The sequence below is a fragment of the Drosophila arizonae genome, chromosome X (genome assembly GCF_054131065.1).
Source record: "Drosophila arizonae isolate 15081-1271.41 chromosome X, UAZ_ARI_1.0, whole genome shotgun sequence".
In the NCBI taxonomy this organism is placed as follows: Eukaryota; Metazoa; Arthropoda; class Insecta; order Diptera; family Drosophilidae; genus Drosophila; species Drosophila arizonae.
The window spans coordinates 35207651-35225901 of record NC_142927.1 but is presented as its reverse complement, the minus strand read 5'-3'; the positions used below and the strand labels follow the sequence as shown (position 1 = coordinate 35225901).

The following is an 18251-nucleotide window of genomic DNA, read 5'->3' as shown; positions in this document are numbered from 1 at the left end:
TGATTTCTGGTATATCGGAAAATGCATTTTCCGATTTGCCACGCCCCTAGTGGGCGGATCGGGAAAATTTTAACACTTTATAAATCGGAGATATACACGAGTATGTGTTCCAAATTTCAAGTCTCTAGCTTCAATAGCGCCGAAATAGATTGCGTTCATACGGACAGACGGACAGACGGACAGACGGACGGACGGACAGACGGACAGACGGACAGACGGACGGACAGCAAGACGGACATTGCACAAAACCAATATACTGATTCACTTTCGTGAATGAGTATAAAAATGACAGAGGAGCAAGAAGTATATATTCACGAAATGCCAGTTTATAGTGACAATTTAACTGAATGTATTAACTCTGAACTTCATACATACATGTCTCTCAAAGTTTTTTACTCAGATGGATTTAACGTTTTAGAGTGGTGGAATTTGAATAAAGAACATTATCCACTACTTTTTAAAGTAAGCTGTAAAATTTTATGCATTCCCGCCAGCAGTGCTTCGTCTGTAAGGGCTTTCTCTCAGGCCCGGTTATTAATTTCCGAAAAGAGAAGCAATATTGCCACAAACAGTGCCATGATTAATGAAGTTATGGTTTTAAACTTCAATTTGAAAAAAATATATATATAAATATTTGTTAAAAAATATGTAATGGCTAAGATTACAAAATTACGTTCGGTATGTGAGCAATGCAAGTTTTGAACAAAACGAAACAGTGTGAAACCAAGCACCACCAAGACACGGGTGTCTCGTTTAGCGTTTGAAACGTATTCGTGCAGGCCTCTAGTTTCTATCATTGCGAGCTTTTGCAGCTACATATTTTTGATATTTGGTGCGCGCAACAGGGAACTCATGCTGAAAAAGCGGAAAGGGTTTTTAATTTTCTGCAAAATGATATTGAGGACAATGGGTATATTGCAGATCCAGTTGAACTTAAAACTTGTGTAGCGTACAGTTGCGAAAAAAAATTGCTGAGTATTACAAAACTCTATTTCCAATTTGCTTTTAAGTTCCGATCCCTCAATAACAGAGCAGAGGGAGTTACCGCGCAAACAAAAATCAAAATTATCAAAGTCTGTAATTGATTTATTAGAAGATTAACTCGATATATTTAGCTGTATTTGATTTCAATTTAAGTGTGTTATTTTTCTATTTTTTATTTGTTTTATGGTATATTATTTTTATAAGTTTTATTATAAAGGCTTTTAGTGGTTTAACCACGGCCACTTTGTTTGCAAATTTCGATTTTGATTTATTAAAATAAAACAACATTATTTTCCTATCCATACTTCAACTAGAGCTATTTTTCCCCATTGCCTTGAGTTAGAGTGGGGGGGTATAATTTTGGGAAGGAGTTGAATATCAGCGCTTTTTTCTGCTTTTTCTAATTGTAATATTTTTACTGAATTTCGAAAATAGTTTTAGATTTTTATCTCCACTAGAAGTATTTTTGACCGCTCGCTCCATCGTCCGTCCGTATGAGGAAAACGATCTCAGAAGATATAAGAGATAGAGAGAAATTGGGCATGCATACTCGTGTATACCATAGGCAGTACAAGTTTATCTTATTTTTCGATAACTCATTCGATAACTTTTTATCGAGAATAATCGAAAATTTGATTTTGTTTTTTCAGCCTAATTTGAACATTTTTAGACCTGAAAACTTCAATTGCATTGTATATATAGTTAATGGATACAAAGATTTTTTAATTTACAGATTTTGGATACCACGCCCCTTCGCCCACAAATTGTAGAAAACGTATTTCAAGTACTAGAGACTTGTGCTTTGTAATGTACACACAGTTTAACCATATGAAAAGTTTCATAAAGATAGTCTTACCACAAGAGAAATTATTCAACTAATAAATTTTCATAATATTGCCTACACTGCAGCGCAGCCCAAGCGCAGTCGCTGCTAACTGCGCAGTCAGCAGAGCGCGTAATATACGTGCGTGTGGGTGCGTGTGTATGCGTAGAATATCAGCTTGGAGGGTTCAGGGTATCTCCTATTCGAGCAGTCTCGACTGGAGCGTTCTTACTTGCTTAATGAATAATTTGCTTAGTTCCGCTTTTTTTTTATTTATTGAGCGTATATTTTGTAGGGATAATTCGTATGAAGAATGAAGTTTTCTTCATTGTAATTGAATTAAAACCAAATAGTTCAGTAATTCAATTTTCAATGAACGAACCAAGCGGTAATTATATGAAACTAACTAAACTAGGATAACTAAACTCAATTTCAACCGTCAGATAAAGCATATATGTATATTATAAAACTTCATAGATACGGCTTGCGGTGATTGAAGAAATGATGCCATGATTAAAAGTTGTTAAAAATATATTTAAATATCAATCAAATCAAAGCAAAAAACATCTGCTTTTTTCCGATTTTTTTTTCACAAAATTTCGGCTTTTTTAAAGTATCTTCCCACTAAAACAGCTTTTTTTGCTCAACAAAAATTGGCAACACTGGTGTGTATTCTTTTTGGCAATTCAAGCAATATTTCTCTATTTCACTCTGACATGGCATTGCTTTACAAATCGCTATGATAATTCTCGCTTATAGCATCGCATCGCTTATCGCGGCCACTCTGACATCATCCTTTACCCTTCGATATCCCCTGAACCCGAAGAATTCGAGAATTTATTTTTCAATAATTCTTCGCGCCCTTCTGATTACACAACACACGTAGGCATGCACGCATAAACACGCATGTGTGGACTTACTAATCCATGTCTTTTATTGTCACTTTGAACAGGGTTAATTAGCACAATTATCGTTTAATTATTATTTTGTTTACAAAAGTCAAAAAACAATAATTATCGAAAATGGGAGAGCTCGTAAAAGTTAATGAGTGAGTTATAGGCAAAGGAATAAATAAATTTGTTCGCGACAATCGTTTTTCTTCCCTTCTAAGTGAAGAAGATACCAAACTCTTTTAATAGTCAAAGGTTAAAATGACCATAAAGCATAGCATGATGATATGGGGCTGTTTCACATGGTGGACCATCGGCTGGTTATGATCGATAAAATTATGAAGAAGGACGACTATCTGTATATTTTGAAGACCCATCTACACAATTGTATCGTGTTTCAGAAGGACAATGACCCCAAGCACAAAGCGAAAATCGTCTAGAATTGGCTCGACATTTTAAAATTTTTGTTAATGGAGTATCCTAAACAAAGTCCAGACCTCAACCGCATTAACAATTTATGGGCTTTGGTTAAAAAAGGGCTCTCAAATTTGGATATACCACCAAATGGGGTGGAGAGATTTTCTGTAGGGTCTAGATAAAGTGGAACGAAATTCCGCATGCCCCTTTTGAAAAATTGGTGGAAAGTATGCCTAAGCACATTGCAAGTGTGATTAAAACTTAAGGTCTTTGAAAAAATATTAAATATCGTAAATAGTAAAAAAACATGCAAAAGTGGATATAAACAAAAAATTATATTTTTGTTCCTTAAAATAAAAACAAGTAAGAAAGCTCTAGTCGAGACTGCTCGACTACGAGATCCCCTGAACCCTTGGAGCAATAGATATTTCAATAATTTTTCGCGTCTTTCAGCTTACACAAGAAACACGCACACACACACACACACAGGCACGTACGCACACACAGGCATACATACACACACACGCATACAGACACACACACACACGCATACATACACAAACGCATACACACACACATACACATACACACACACATACACAAACACATACACACACAAGCACCCACGCATAAACACGCATGGGCTGCAGTGTGCGCTTACTATGAGAACTTAATTGTTTAATAACTTTTTTTATGGACGTACGATCTTCATGAAACTTTCAGATTATAATTATAACATGGATATGCATGTAATTGCTAAAGCACAAGTCTCTAGTATTTGAAATACGCTTTTTACAAAAGTGAGGGTGAGGGGGTGAATTTAAGGGTGGGGGGTAAATTTTAACAAAAACCGAAATTGTATAAATTGCATGTAAGCATACATTAAAAATTTGGAGACTCTAGCAATAAAGGTGTAGAAGATATAATTTTATAACTGGTTTTCGATAAGGTTTTTTATCGATAAAAAAAGATCGGGATGAGTTATCGAATTTTAATGATAAACTTGATATGCGCGCTGTAATTACGGACATTTTAAAAAAAATTTGATTTTGATTTATTAAAATAAAACAACATTATTTTCCTATCCATACTTCAACTAGAGCTATTTTTCCCCATTGCCTTGAGTTAGAGTGGGGGGGTATAATTTTGGGAAGGAGTTGAATATCAGCGCTTTTTTCTGCTTTTTCTAATTGTAATATTTTTACTGAATTTCGAAAATAGTTTTAGATTTTTATCTCCACTAGAAGTATTTTTGACCGCTCGCTCCATCGTCCGTCCGTATGAGGAAAACGATCTCAGAAGATATAAGAGATAGAGAGAAATTGGGCATGCATACTCGTGTATACCATAGGCAGTACAAGTTTATCTTATTTTTCGATAACTCATTCGATAACTTTTTATCGAGAATAATCGAAAATTTGATTTTGTTTTTTCAGCCTAATTTGAACATTTTTAGACCTGAAAACTTCAATTGCATTGTATATATAGTTAATGGATACAAAGATTTTTTAATTTACAGATTTTGGATACCACGCCCCTTCGCCCACAAATTGTAGAAAACGTATTTCAAGTACTAGAGACTTGTGCTTTGTAATGTACACACAGTTTAACCATATGAAAAGTTTCATAAAGATAGTCTTACCACAAGAGAAATTATTCAACTAATAAATTTTCATAATATTGCCTACACTGCAGCGCAGCCCAAGCGCAGTCGCTGCTAACTGCGCAGTCAGCAGAGCGCGTAATATACGTGCGTGTGGGTGCGTGTGTATGCGTAGAATATCAGCTTGGAGGGTTCAGGGTATCTCCTATTCGAGCAGTCTCGACTGGAGCGTTCTTACTTGCTTAATGAATAATTTGCTTAGTTCCGCTTTTTTTTTATTTATTGAGCGTATATTTTGTAGGGATAATTCGTATTAAAACCAAATAGTTCAGTAATTCAATTTTCAATGAACGAACCAAGCGGTAATTATATGAAACTAACTAAACTAGGATAACTAAACTCAATTTCAACCGTCAGATAAAGCATATATGTATATTATAAAACTTCATAGATACGGCTTGCGGTGATTGAAGAAATGATGCCATGATTAAAAGTTGTTAAAAATATATTTAAATATCAATCAAATCAAAGCAAAAAACATGGTGGACCATCGGCTGGTTATGATCGATAAAATTATGAAGAAGGACGACTATCTGTATATTTTGAAGACCCATCTACACAATTGTATCGTGTTTCAGAAGGACAATGACCCCAAGCACAAAGCGAAAATCGTCTAGAATTGGCTCGACATTTTAAAATTTTTGTTAATGGAGTATCCTAAACAAAGTCCAGACCTCAACCGCATTAACAATTTATGGGCTTTGGTTAAAAAAGGGCTCTCAAATTTGGATATACCACCAAATGGGGTGGAGAGATTTTCTGTAGGGTCTAGATAAAGTGGAACGAAATTCCGCATGCCCCTTTTGAAAAATTGGTGGAAAGTATGCCTAAGCACATTGCAAGTGTGATTAAAACTTAAGGTCTTTGAAAAAATATTAAATATCGTAAATAGTAAAAAAACATGCAAAAGTGGATATAAACAAAAAATTATATTTTTGTTCCTTAAAATAAAAACAAGTAAGAAAGCTCTAGTCGAGACTGCCCGACTACGAGATGGAGAAGAATATACACTGCGCGTCATCTTCTATTTTTATACCCTGAACCCATTGAAAATGGGAAATCTGGGTATAATGGTTTTGTTGAAATGTATGTAACAGGCAGAAGGAGGCGTGGCAGACCCCACAAAGTATATATATTCTTGATCAGGGCGACGAGCTGAGTCGATTTGGCCCTGTCCGTCTGTCTGTCTGTCCGTCTGTCCGTCTGTCCGTCTGTCCGTCCGTCCGTCTGTCCGTCTGTCCGTATGTTTGAACGCGTCGATTTCCGAAGATATAAGAGCTAGAGACTTGATTTTTTTTTAAATGACCGTATATACAGCGCGGACGTCGAGTTTGCTTTTAAAATTCGATAAATCATCCCGTTATGTTTTTATCGAGTAAAAACATTCAAGTTCAAATCAGATGCCACTATAGCTAATTGTGAATGATTTTTCTTTTTTTTTAAATTTCTCAAATATTCAATATAATATGTAGATCATATGCTGAAAGTTTCATTAAATTCCGTTCAGTCAAAAATTAATAAAAAATAATCAAATATTTGGCCAATTAACAAAGCACGTGCAGCAGCTACAACAGAAACATTCGTTGAATCACATTAGCTGTTAGTTTCGTTTAGTTTTGGTAGATGGCGCAACAGCAGTGAATCTATTTGAGTTTTGCCAGCGCCACTAGCAGGAGTGCGGTGGCCTAGTGTGTTAGCTGCACGACGCCCGATCGAGAAGTCGCGGTTCGAATCCCGGTCGATGCAGCTGATGTTAATTTTTTTTTAATTGTTTCAAAATGTTTTTATATTTTCATAAATGAATTTTCTATTTAATTTATATTTTTAAATACACCGAAATTGAAATTTTAACTATACTTTATGTGCGTTTTTAATAGTTTGGTTATTCTAGCAGATTCTTAGAATCACATCAGCAGTTAGTTTCGTTTAGTTTTGGTAGATGGCGCTGCAGCAGTGAATCTATTTGAGTTTTGCCAGCGCCACTAGCAGGAGTGGGGTGGCCTAGTGTGTTAGCTGCATGACGCTCGATCGAGAAGTCGCGGTTCGAATCCCGATCGGGGTGCAACTGATGATAACTTTTTTAATTGTTTCAAAATATTTTTATATTTCATTAAATGAGTTTGGTATTTTATTTATATTTTTAAATACATCGAAATCGAAATTTCAGCCATACTAAATGGGCATTTCTAATTGTTGGGTTCAGGGTAGTATCTAGTCGAGCACTCTCGACTAGAGTTTTCTTACTTGTTTATCATTCTTTTACTTTTTTCTCTTGCACGAAACTTCTTAGTTGTTGTTCAGGTTTTATTATCATCATATAAGATGTCTCGCATATCTTGTCTTATGTTTTATTTTCTATTCTTTATTTTAGCAAACAATGCGTGCACTTATTAGTGTTATCAGATTAGCGCCCCCAAATGCAATTGCAGTTATCTTGCATATTTTGGCAATTACACTCACCACTTTCTTGTGAAGGTCAAAGTACTCAATATATTTATAGTATGGGTAAAGAAACAGTTTTATCTTTGGTTAAAAAATGAATGATTTAGGCATACTATGCTACCATAAAATTGCAAAGACAGGAAAAAACAGAAAACCAATTGGCAAAACTAAGAAAAAACCTAAATAGGCGGCAATAATCAAGTGATTTCACAAGAAAATAGAAGAGCATTAGTTCGGGAAGCTTCGAAATCCCACGAATCGACCACGAAGATTAGGGGTAGAATCAGTGTTAAGACGAACTTATCAGCGGTCCAAAGAGTAAATAAGAAAGTTAATTACCTAAAGAGACAGAAATAAAAAAAAGACAGCAGTCGATATGCTGAGAAAAGCAATACGCATTAATTTTGCCCGGCCGAAAATGACGTGGTCTACCGAATGGCAGCATGTTGTCTTTTCTGATGAGAAAAAAGGAATTTAGAAGGAACTGATGGCTATAATTATTATATCCATGACCTACTCATAGAAGAACATTATTTGGAACGGTTGCCAAGCCGCTGCGGCGGGGGGGTGGTGCGGCATTGGTGTAGGTAGCAATATCTTACTACAGCACTTGCAAGCTTCAATTTTTGACATCTCGCATGAACGCATAGGACTATAACACCGTGTTTAAAACTGCTGTTCCGCATTTCTTTTACCTGCCTGAAAACCAGCATTAGATTTTCCATCCCTAAAGTCCTGGATTCAGGGCCAAAAAATTGATCTCATGGAGTGGCCACCAGACTCACTCGACCTTAATATCATTGAAAACGTCGGGGGAGGGGTGATCAGGAAATTGTGAGTCTGGAAAGCAGTATTGTACAAAGACAGAGTTAATCGATATTGAATACGCTTGGTCAACTATGTCCTGGAATTATATTGAACAATTTTATAATTCCATTTCTAATCGAATTTTTGAAGTAATTTCAAACAAAGGCGGCACTACCCACTACTTATATTACTTAGCAAGTAAGAAAACTCTAGTCGAGAGTGCTCGACTACATACTACCCAGAACCCAACAAATAAAAATGCCCATTTAGTATGGTTAAAATTTCAATTTCGGTGTATTTAAAAATATAAATTAAATACAAAACTCATTTATGACATCTGACTTGAACTTGAATGTTTTTACTCGATAAAAACATAACAGGATGATTTATCGAATTTTAAAAGCAAACTTGACGTCCGCGCTGTATATACGGTCATTTTAAATAAAATTGAAGTTTCTAGCTCTTATATCTTCGGAAATCGACGCGTTCAAACATACGGACAGACAGACGGACAGGGCCAAATCGACTCAGCTCGTCGCCCTGATCAAGAATATATATACTTTGTGGGGTCTGCCACGGCTCCTTCTGCCTGTTACATACATTTCAACAAAACCATTATACCCTGATTTCCCTTTGAAAATGGGTTCAGGGTATAAAAACAAGTAAGAATGTTGCAGTCGGGCGATACCGATTGCAGAATACTCATTCACTGCCCAAACGCTGTCAACCAGATTATATAGCAACAAAAAACAGGGCATGATCCCATTAAATTTGGAAAATCATCGATAGCTATTGCTATCATCATTGCATCATTGCAGCTAGGATCTTCAAATTACATATATAATTTATACAATTTTAATTGTATTTCGTGTATTCTATGCGTACAGACAGAAGCGCGCCTTTTATAATATTTTTAAAATTTCGACTGATTTCTAGATTTTCTAGCCGTTACTGTAGTTTTCAGATGACGCTTTGTTATTAATTTATTTTGTTTAATTGGCTGATTGGCTGATTGGCTGATCAAGCAAAGCAGCAGCGCGGGTGATAAAGGCGACGCATGTTATGTTAGAATAGGTAGGGGAAGTTTGAAACCACTTCGATGATATATATATATATATATATATATATATATATATATATATATATATATATATATATATATATCATCGAAGTGGTTTCAAACTTCCCCTACCTATTCTAACATAACATGCGTCGTACATATGTACATATTTTGTTTTTTATAAAATAGATATTTTATTGGGAAGATGCGAGCTTGAATGAATGGAACTTAACACTTTCCTTTTTCTTATAGGAATAATTTTATGTTTAAATTTGTTCCTTCTTAAATAGCGCTCAAATACATATACGCATATACATATACATACACATATGTATGTATGTATAGGTTTGCACGCATAGCATCAAGCATTCCAGTCTTATACATGCGTATAGCTGTATCTGTATGTATGTATGTACACATAAATGCGTACTCTAGCATATTCTAAGAACATCAGTATCGATTGATTTGTCTTTGCATTGTTTTTGAATTTCCAGCCGGTACACTGGCTTTTCTTTGTTATATGCCGTCATAACAATAATGTTATTTCGCTTTAACTACTGCGGTTCGAAACGACTCAGTGGTGCTGTAGGCAGAAGCGCTGGTGATCTTTATTTTAGTTATTTTGACAAACATGCTATTTGGCTTGGGTGCGAGATCAAATCCCGCGGAAAACTCTTTTTTTGTAAATTGCCACGCCCCTAGTGGCCGTAGGCTCCTCATTTTTGGCCAGTTCTTAGAAAGAGCAACCAGTAACCTAAATAAAAAATTTGAATTCTTACGCTCGAAAAATGTGAAAATTACAGGGTAATTCTCTATTTGCCACGCCCCTAAAGAGGCTTAAAAATTATTTTTGGGGCATCGATAGAGGAGACTACCAGTAACTCAACTATCCAAATTTGAAGCTTCTAGCTCTTAAACTGTAGGAGATATAATCTTTTGCGGTTTGCCACGACCCCTATGGGCGGACATATATCTACCGCGTATATATACCAAATTTCAGGTCTCTAGCATCAATAGTGCCTAAAATATAGCAGAATTCGAAAAATCACAATATCTTCAGATCCGATTTGCCACGCCCCTAGTAGGCGTAGATAATTAAGTTTTTCACCTATCCTATCCGCCATACTCGTGATCTTGGGTGGTTGACGCGGATCTACATAGCTCTTCAATCAACATTATTTTCTGGTATATCGGGAAACGCATTTTCCGATTTGCCACGCCTCTAGTGGGCGGATCGGGAAAGTTTTAACACTTTTTAAATCGGATATATACATGTGTATGTGTTCAAAATTTCAAGTCTCGCTTCAATAGCGACGAAATAGATTGCGTTCATACGGAGAGACGGACGGACATTGCACAAAACTAATATACTCATTTCGCTTGAATGAGCATAATAATAAAAGCTTTATACAAAGGTGTTAATTTTTGTCATTAACTGAAATAAATTGAAGGGGGCGGTAATCGGATGACCAAATTTGTATACCCTGAACCCATTGAAAATGGGAAATCAGTGTATAATGGTTTTGTTAAAAGTATGTAACAGGCAGAAGGAGGCGTGGCAGACCCCACAAAGTATATATATTCTTGATCAGGGCGACGAGCTAAGTCGATTTGTCCCTGTCCGTCTGTTTGTCTTTCCGAACGTCCGTCCGTATGTATGAACGCGTCGATTTCAGAAGATATAAGAGCTAGAGACTTGAAACTTTTTTTCCTAGGTCCGTGTATATCACGCGCATATCAAGTTTTTCTCTAAATATCGATAACTACTCTCGATATTTTATTATCGATTAAAAACCTTATCGAAAACTAGTTATTTAATTATATCTTCTACACCTTTAGAGCTAGAGCTTCTAAATTTTAAATGTAGACTTATTTATATTTTATACAATTTCGATTTTTGTTAAAATTTACCCCCACTCCTATTTCCACTCCTCATCCTCACCTTTGTAAAAAGCGTATTTCAAATACTAGAGACTTGTGCTTTGGAATGTACATACATTATGATTATGTTCTGAAAGTTTCATTAAGATTGTACGTCTAGAAATTAAATTATTCAACAAATAAATTCTTATAATGTTGCTCACACTGCAGCGCAGCCCAAGCGCAGTCGCTGCTTATTGCACAGTTAGCAGAGCCGGTTCTAATGTGCGTGTGTATGTATGTGTGCTGAAAAGAAGTGCACAGTAATTAGAATATCAGATTGGAGGGTTCAGGGTATCTCGTAGTCGAGCAGTCTTGACTAGAGTCTTCTTACTTGTTTTTATTTCTTATTATTGCTAAATTCACTTTACCGTTGTTTTTAGCTTTTTTAATGTGAACAGCTGTGGCTTATACTATGCTCTGAAGAATTTCGTCATATTTTGTAAGAATCGATTAAATCTTGACAAACTTTGGATACTTTAGAAATGCCAGTAAATCTATTGTAATTTGACATGATCCAATTGGTTTCTTATTACCACTCCATAGGCAAATCGGTCTCGGAGATTGCAGAAATGTTTATAAGAGGACCGTTTATAATATTTTTTAGCCGCGCAGAGAACAATGAAACACTGGAGTCAAAGCGTTCAACTGGACGACCTCAGGCGTTAATAGATAGGTCAGAGATTATTCTGGCCAGGAAACTTAATGTTAATGGGAACACAACAATGTCGACCAGAATGCTTGGTAGGAATCTGCAGCAAAAATGTCGTATTGACATATCCCGCGAAAGTGACAGAAGAGCCCTAAAAAGTAAACAATTTGCATGAAAATCGTTAGAAATATGCAAATCCCAAAACAACATCAACACAGATTGCTGCTAGGGTTAAAAATGAAATAGAGAATGATGTGCACCCGATTACGATACGCAGAGTACTGCACGAGGCCAAAGACAAAGCGCGTATGGATAGACGAAAACAGTGCATCAAAGATGGTTATAAAAAGTCATATTTGGACTACGCTGAGAATTATGTTAGCAAGTCATCTGATCAAATTCAATATATTATGATCGGATGAGCGCCAAACTGTTTGGAGAAAGCAGAATACTGAATTTTGACAAAAACAATATTACCCAAGAGTTAAGCATGGTGGTTGTGGGGTAATGATCTGGGGTTGCATGTCTGCTTCAGGTGTGGGCGAGTTGGTATTTGTAGACTGTATAATGGACATACATTTATATCTAAATATTTTGAAAGATAGCCTTTAAAAAATGCCGAAAAACTACGACTACCAAGCTCGTTCGCATTTCAACATGACAATCTCCAAATTGAACACTTGTGGGAATAATGGATAGGCGCATCTGAAAACGTGCAAAACCAGAACAAAACCAACCGAAAACAAACTCTTCTTAAAGAATGGCAGAAAATTAGGGAAGATGTTACTCAAAAACATTTTTTTCGATGCCGAACCTCTTATCAGCCGTTATTAAAACTAAAGCGTTACACACCAAATATTAATTATAGGTTTTACCCATTTTTTCTATATTTTTTAGGTTTTTATACCCTGAACCCATTTTCAATGGGAAATCAGGATATAATGTTTTTGTTGAAATGTATGTAACAGGCAGAAAGAGTCGTGGCAGACCCCATAAAGTATATATGTAAAGTATACAGTGGCTCATAGCTTATTTGACCCAACGTAAAATAAAAATTTCATCTGCTCATTACTTTTTACCCAATAGAAATTTTTGAAAAATTCAAACGTGGAATTGTTATTTCAATATTAAATTAATGGAAAGCATAACTTTTTTATTGATATTTAAAAAAACACAGTAAGAAAATAACAAAAACTAAAAAAAAGTCATAAAATCAATGTCACAGCTTATTTGACCCACACTTTTTTAAGAACAGGTATGTATATTCGCGTAAAATGGAAATTAAAGGTACTATTTCAGTTTTTGGTTTGATTATTGAATTCGCAATGTGAAGCTGAAGTATTTTTACCATTCAAAGTGAGATTTTGTTAAGGAAACACGTGTTTGCAAAAATGGGAAAGCGCACAACAATACAGCAGCGGGAATTGGTGCTACACCACTTTTTAAATGGAATTTTGCGGCGAAAAATTGCAGAGTTCGTTAATTTACCCGAATCTACAGTAAAAAACATAATAAACCTATTTGTTTTTGAAAACAGAGTGGTTAATAGGGGTAGAACGGCTGCCAACAAAATTTTCAATGACACCGATGAGCGATACATTGTGCGCCAAATGAAGGAAAACCCCAAGTTATCCGCTCCAAAACTGGCTAGTCAGATGGAGCAAGAGCTGGGGAAGTCGTGTGGTGCAGAAACGATTCGTCGTATACTCCGAGACCATGATTTACATGGTAGAATTGCTCGCAAGAAGCCTTTCATTAGTAAGAAAAATAAGGAAAGCCGGCTCCTACTCGCTAAAGAGTACATAAACAAGGACACCAGCTACTGGAACAAAGCCATTTTCGCTGACGAGTCCAAGTTTAACATATTTGGTTTGGATGGGAGGCCCTACGTCTTGCGACAAGCGAATACCGAGCTGCAAGAGAAGCACCTGAAACCCACAGTAAAGCATGATGGAAGGTCTGTGAGGGTTTGGGCCTGTATGTCTGTCTCTGGAGTTGGAAAACTAGCTTTTATTGAAAGCACCATGGATAAGATTATGTACTTAAGCATTTTAACACAAAATCTTATGCAAAGTGCTGAATATCTTGCCCTGAAAGAGGACTTTACATTTTATCAGGAGAACGACCCAAAGCACACATCGGTTGTCGTCCAGTCTTGGTGGGTATGGAACTGGCCGCATAACCTCAAACCTTTAGCACAGTCCCCGATCTTAATGTAAATGTAATGTAATACAAATTTGTGGTTCATTTTAGACACTAGTATCAGGTCTCAAAATATTTTCAACAAAAAAGATTTAAAAACGACATTAGTCGAGGAATGGGGGAAAATCCTGTCCGAAACAACCAAAAAATTGGTGGCTTCAATGCCTGGAAGGCTTCAGGCAGTATTAGATCAATAAGGGGGCTATGCAAAATAGTAAGTGTAAAAAAACTACCCATCATTTTTAAGTTACTGTTAAAATTAACTAATGGGTCAAATAAGCTGTGACATTGATTTTATGACTTTTTTTAGTTTTTGTTATTTTCTTACTGTGTTTTTTTAAATATCAATAAAAAAGTTATGCTTTCCATTAATTTAATATTGAAATAACAATTCCACGTTTGAATTTTTCAAAAATTTCTATTGGGTAAAAAGTAATGAGCAGATGAAATTTTTATTTTACGTTGGGTCAAATAAGCTGTGAGCCACTGTATATATTCTTGATCAGGGCGACGAGCTGAGTTGATTTGGCCCTGTCTGTCTGTCCGTATGTATGAACGCGTCGATTTCAGAAGATATAAGAGCTAGAGACTTAAATTTTTTTTTTTTAATGTGCGTATTTACAGTGCGGTTTTACAGTTTGAATGTATATTTATATACATTTTATACAATGTCGAGTTTTGTTAAAATTTACCCCCCACCCCTATATCCACCCCTAACCAACGTATTTCAAATACTTGAGACTTGGGAGTGCACGTATATTATTGTTATAATTACGATCTGAAAAAATAATAAATAGCCTATTCTATTTAGGCAATTTGTTATTTTATTAAAATAACGTTTAAAAAGATTTTAAAAATTGCTATAAAGTTTAAAAAGCTTGCTGTACCAACAATTTTGTTCGCCACGGTATAACAAGTAAATCTAAATCCGATCCAATTCAGACCGATTCATGCGTTTTAACGTCGACTTGGCCAACATGTATCCATACTTGCTCACCACTATACATTACAAATTTCAGTTTACTAGTTCAACTAATATGCATTTTAGGATTGGCCACGCCCCTAGCGGTCGGATCGGAAAAATCTTAACACTTAATAAATTGATATTCATGAGTATGTGCTCTAAATTTCATTTCATTTTCGTAAACGAGTATAAATATGAAAACTTAACACACTTGAGTAACTTACTGCTTAGGAAACAACCCATTGAACTAAATATGTAAGTCTTGTCCGATTTTTCGTTGAACCCACTATCAAATACTAATTATTGATAAGTTTATTACAAGTAAGTTTTAATACCGCGGTAGCGGATGAATCTAGTGAAGAACAAAAACTTAACTTAAAACATTGGACTATCATCTTGCACTTAATTTTTTATGGTGCTGAATCAAATAGGCTTTGAGCAACTGCAGCATCACGCATACTTTACATACATATTTAGATTTAATTAAATATTCACAGAACTCAATGAATGAACTTAGTATTTCTTTACGATAAGCTTACACCCTTATTTTACTCATTTGTAAAATGGATTAAAAAAATTTTTTAGTACATGGGAAAGAAATAAATTGCTCAATCATCGTAACATCGCGTACCCGACCTATCTACTGTCACGATCGTACATACTCAGCATAAGTTTATATTTCAATGCTGCTTCGTATAGATAGCGTTGATTTTTAATGAAGAGGAATGAAACATATCTGAGAGAAAAAATCTGCTTTTACCCGTCAAATCTGGTTTTTAGAAAAGTCGACTGCGGGAAAAATTCAAAAACAGTGGGCAACGGGAATTCTCGATTTCTTAAATAATTTGCTTTAATTTCCCTTTTTCATTTATTGAGAAAATTTTCGTATTTTGTAGGGATAATTCGTATGAATTTCTTCATTGTAGTTGAATTGAAAACTAAATGAACGAACCAAGCGGTAATAATATGGAACTAACTAAACTAGGATATGATCACTAACCAGAGAACACATAGACTAGACATGTAGAACAAACTTTTTCAACACCGGAAAAATGCGCTGAGGAGACTACACAGCTTCGTATTTGCTCGGTCAGTCTCTTGAGGCTCAAGCAGTGAAAATATTGCACGACAAAATCAGTGTGCTGCAAGCGCTCAAACGAAATGGTGCTATTCTTATATGAAGCACGGCTATGTGCTACTTTGTCCTACTCCCTCTCACTCTATCTCTCTCTATGGTCTCTCAAATAGCAGCAGAGCACAAAAATTGCAAATTGTTCGCGACGATCCCAGCTCTTTCCTCTTGAGTGAAGGGTATACCGAAATCATAAAAGCGTTTGTCACGCTCATGCAAAGAAAATGTAAGCGTTTTATGGTTATGGTAAAGAATATGATTTCGCGACGGGCAAGAACACACACACTTGCAGTCTCTGGAAACATGTGTGAGCATTTGTGGCCTGTGTGCGTAACTCTTGCTGCCTGAGCAAATTGTATATAAATAAAAGCGCCTCTTCAATTAAAACCCAAAATCGTTCACATAAATCTAAGTTGAGGGAGGCACACGCCAATGTTCATCTCCCATGCATACATACAAACACATACACACACGCACATGTAAAGGCACATAGGCATACAAATGCTTCTACAAGTGATATCCCATAATTGTGAGCAGCACATCCCATGCGTACACACAATCAAATGTATATATACATACATATGTATATATACAAATGTATATATACATACATACAAACATACATATGTGAGCACTTCACAAGATCGACCAAATGCAAATGCTGAACTGTAAAATTGCTACAGGTGGCAAGAGCTTCGCACACAGGTATACAAATGCTCATAGTATATGTAGCAAGGGAGAGTGTGTGTGTGCATGCTCGTCGCAAAATCATATTTGTATGAGCACCAACGATTTCATACCCTTCTTAGAAAAAATCATGAAAACGCTATCATTTTGTATGAACGTGGCGAACAAATTTCGGTATACCCTTCACCCATAAGGAACGAGCTGAGATCGTCGCGAACAATTTTCAATTTTTGTGCGCTGCTGCTATTCGAGAGACCATAGAGAGAGAGAGCATAAAGAGAGGGAGAGAGTGAGTAAGAGAAAAAGAGCGCATAGCCGTGCTTCATTTGGTAATGCGTGCATTTCGTGACAACAGTCGCAGCACCACTGCTGCCAATTTAGCTTTTTTCCCGTCAAATCTGGCTGTTTCCGAAGACCAATTGCGGGAAATATTTGGGAATTTTTTAAAAATGAATTAGGTTTTTTTCGCTTTTTTTTAATACTGCCACCAATAAAAAAATGTAGCAGCGCGGTTGCCACTTGTAAAAAAAGTTTGGTATTAAAATCTTCCATTTTCGATAAACCTGTGAAGAAGTTTGTTAAAAATATACCAAATGTGTCAAAGAGTGGCAGCTTTATCATACGTTTATATCGATATTCGCCAATATCACCACCACTACTTTACACAAACTGTGATCACAATAAGTGGGATTTTTTTTGGCTACAAATTTCGCCATGCCAGAGGAATATAAGCAAAAGTGCCGTGATGCTTGGATAAAGAGCGAAGAATTCAAGAAGTGGCTTCTCAGGGATGACACGAGCGACACAAGGGTCTATTGCAGTTATTGTAAGACTACGATATCGAACAAGAAATTCGTGCTCGCTGCTCTTATTTTGTGATTGAACTCATAAAGCAGCTAAAGCAGAGGTAACCAATTTGTCAGATTCTTCTACCGACCGTTAAATAATTTCATTTCATCTGCAGGCTCCCCGACAATTTAAAAACATTGACGTTTTTTCCGTTGACAAAATTCTGTCCACTAAAAAAAAAAGGAATCTCAGAATTATTAGAACACCTCCAAGTAGACAGAATAGCCGACATTTAGCGGCAGTACTATGATATTAATCTAGTTAAGTGGTAAAACGTCAATGACAACTCCAAATTTTGGAATGAAGTCTCTAAGTACAAGGATTCTGGCGGCAACAGCAGATTCCTTGACTTGGCAGCTGTTGCCCTGCAAATGTTTATTTTTACCATGGTCCAACGCGGAGGTGGAACGCTAAATAGCCAGCTTAACTTTGTAAAGTCCAAGTTAAGGAACTCAATGAGCCTAAGAACAATAAACAGTATTTTTAGCATAAGATAATATTTTATTAAGAGTGAAAAGATGATACCGATTTATATATTACTTTTTTATTTAATATAACACACAGATATGGTTTGCGAAGACTGGGCAAATGCTGCTATGAATACAAAGTTCCTTCGCATGATAGGTACTAACAGGTCGTACGATTCTGAAACCGATGCTAGTCGCGAAGAATTAGACAGCATGCTAAAAATCTTGTAAATTAAAAAAAACAAAAAACATGAAAAAAAAAAAATTAAAATTTTTCAGCTTTTTTTTCCGT

The 18251-nt window shown here is 35.9% G+C and overlaps 1 protein-coding gene and 1 long non-coding RNA gene across 13 annotated transcripts in view; one reads left to right on the top strand and one right to left on the bottom strand.

Moving 5' to 3' along the window:
- The window catches only part of LOC108620656 (leucine-rich repeat flightless-interacting protein 2), a 110997-nt gene extending 95522 nt beyond the window's left edge, over positions 1-15475 (bottom strand). For 3 of the 12 annotated variants that reach the window (XM_089474783.1, XM_089474782.1, XM_089474784.1), the window contains exon 1: positions 15049-15449. The gene's annotated coding sequence lies outside the window, so the exon portion shown is untranslated. Of the gene's footprint in view, positions 1-15048 lie in introns of all 12 variants that reach the window. The other 9 variants (XM_089474778.1, XM_089474779.1, XM_089474775.1 and 6 more) reach the window with 7 other exon arrangements.
- LOC149268269 (uncharacterized) lies at positions 15469-18024 on the top strand. Its single transcript, XR_016271151.1, has 2 exons — positions 15469-17550; positions 17608-18024. It is a non-coding gene; the product is annotated as an uncharacterized LOC149268269 (long non-coding RNA).
- Positions 18025-18251: the final 227 nt, after the last annotated feature.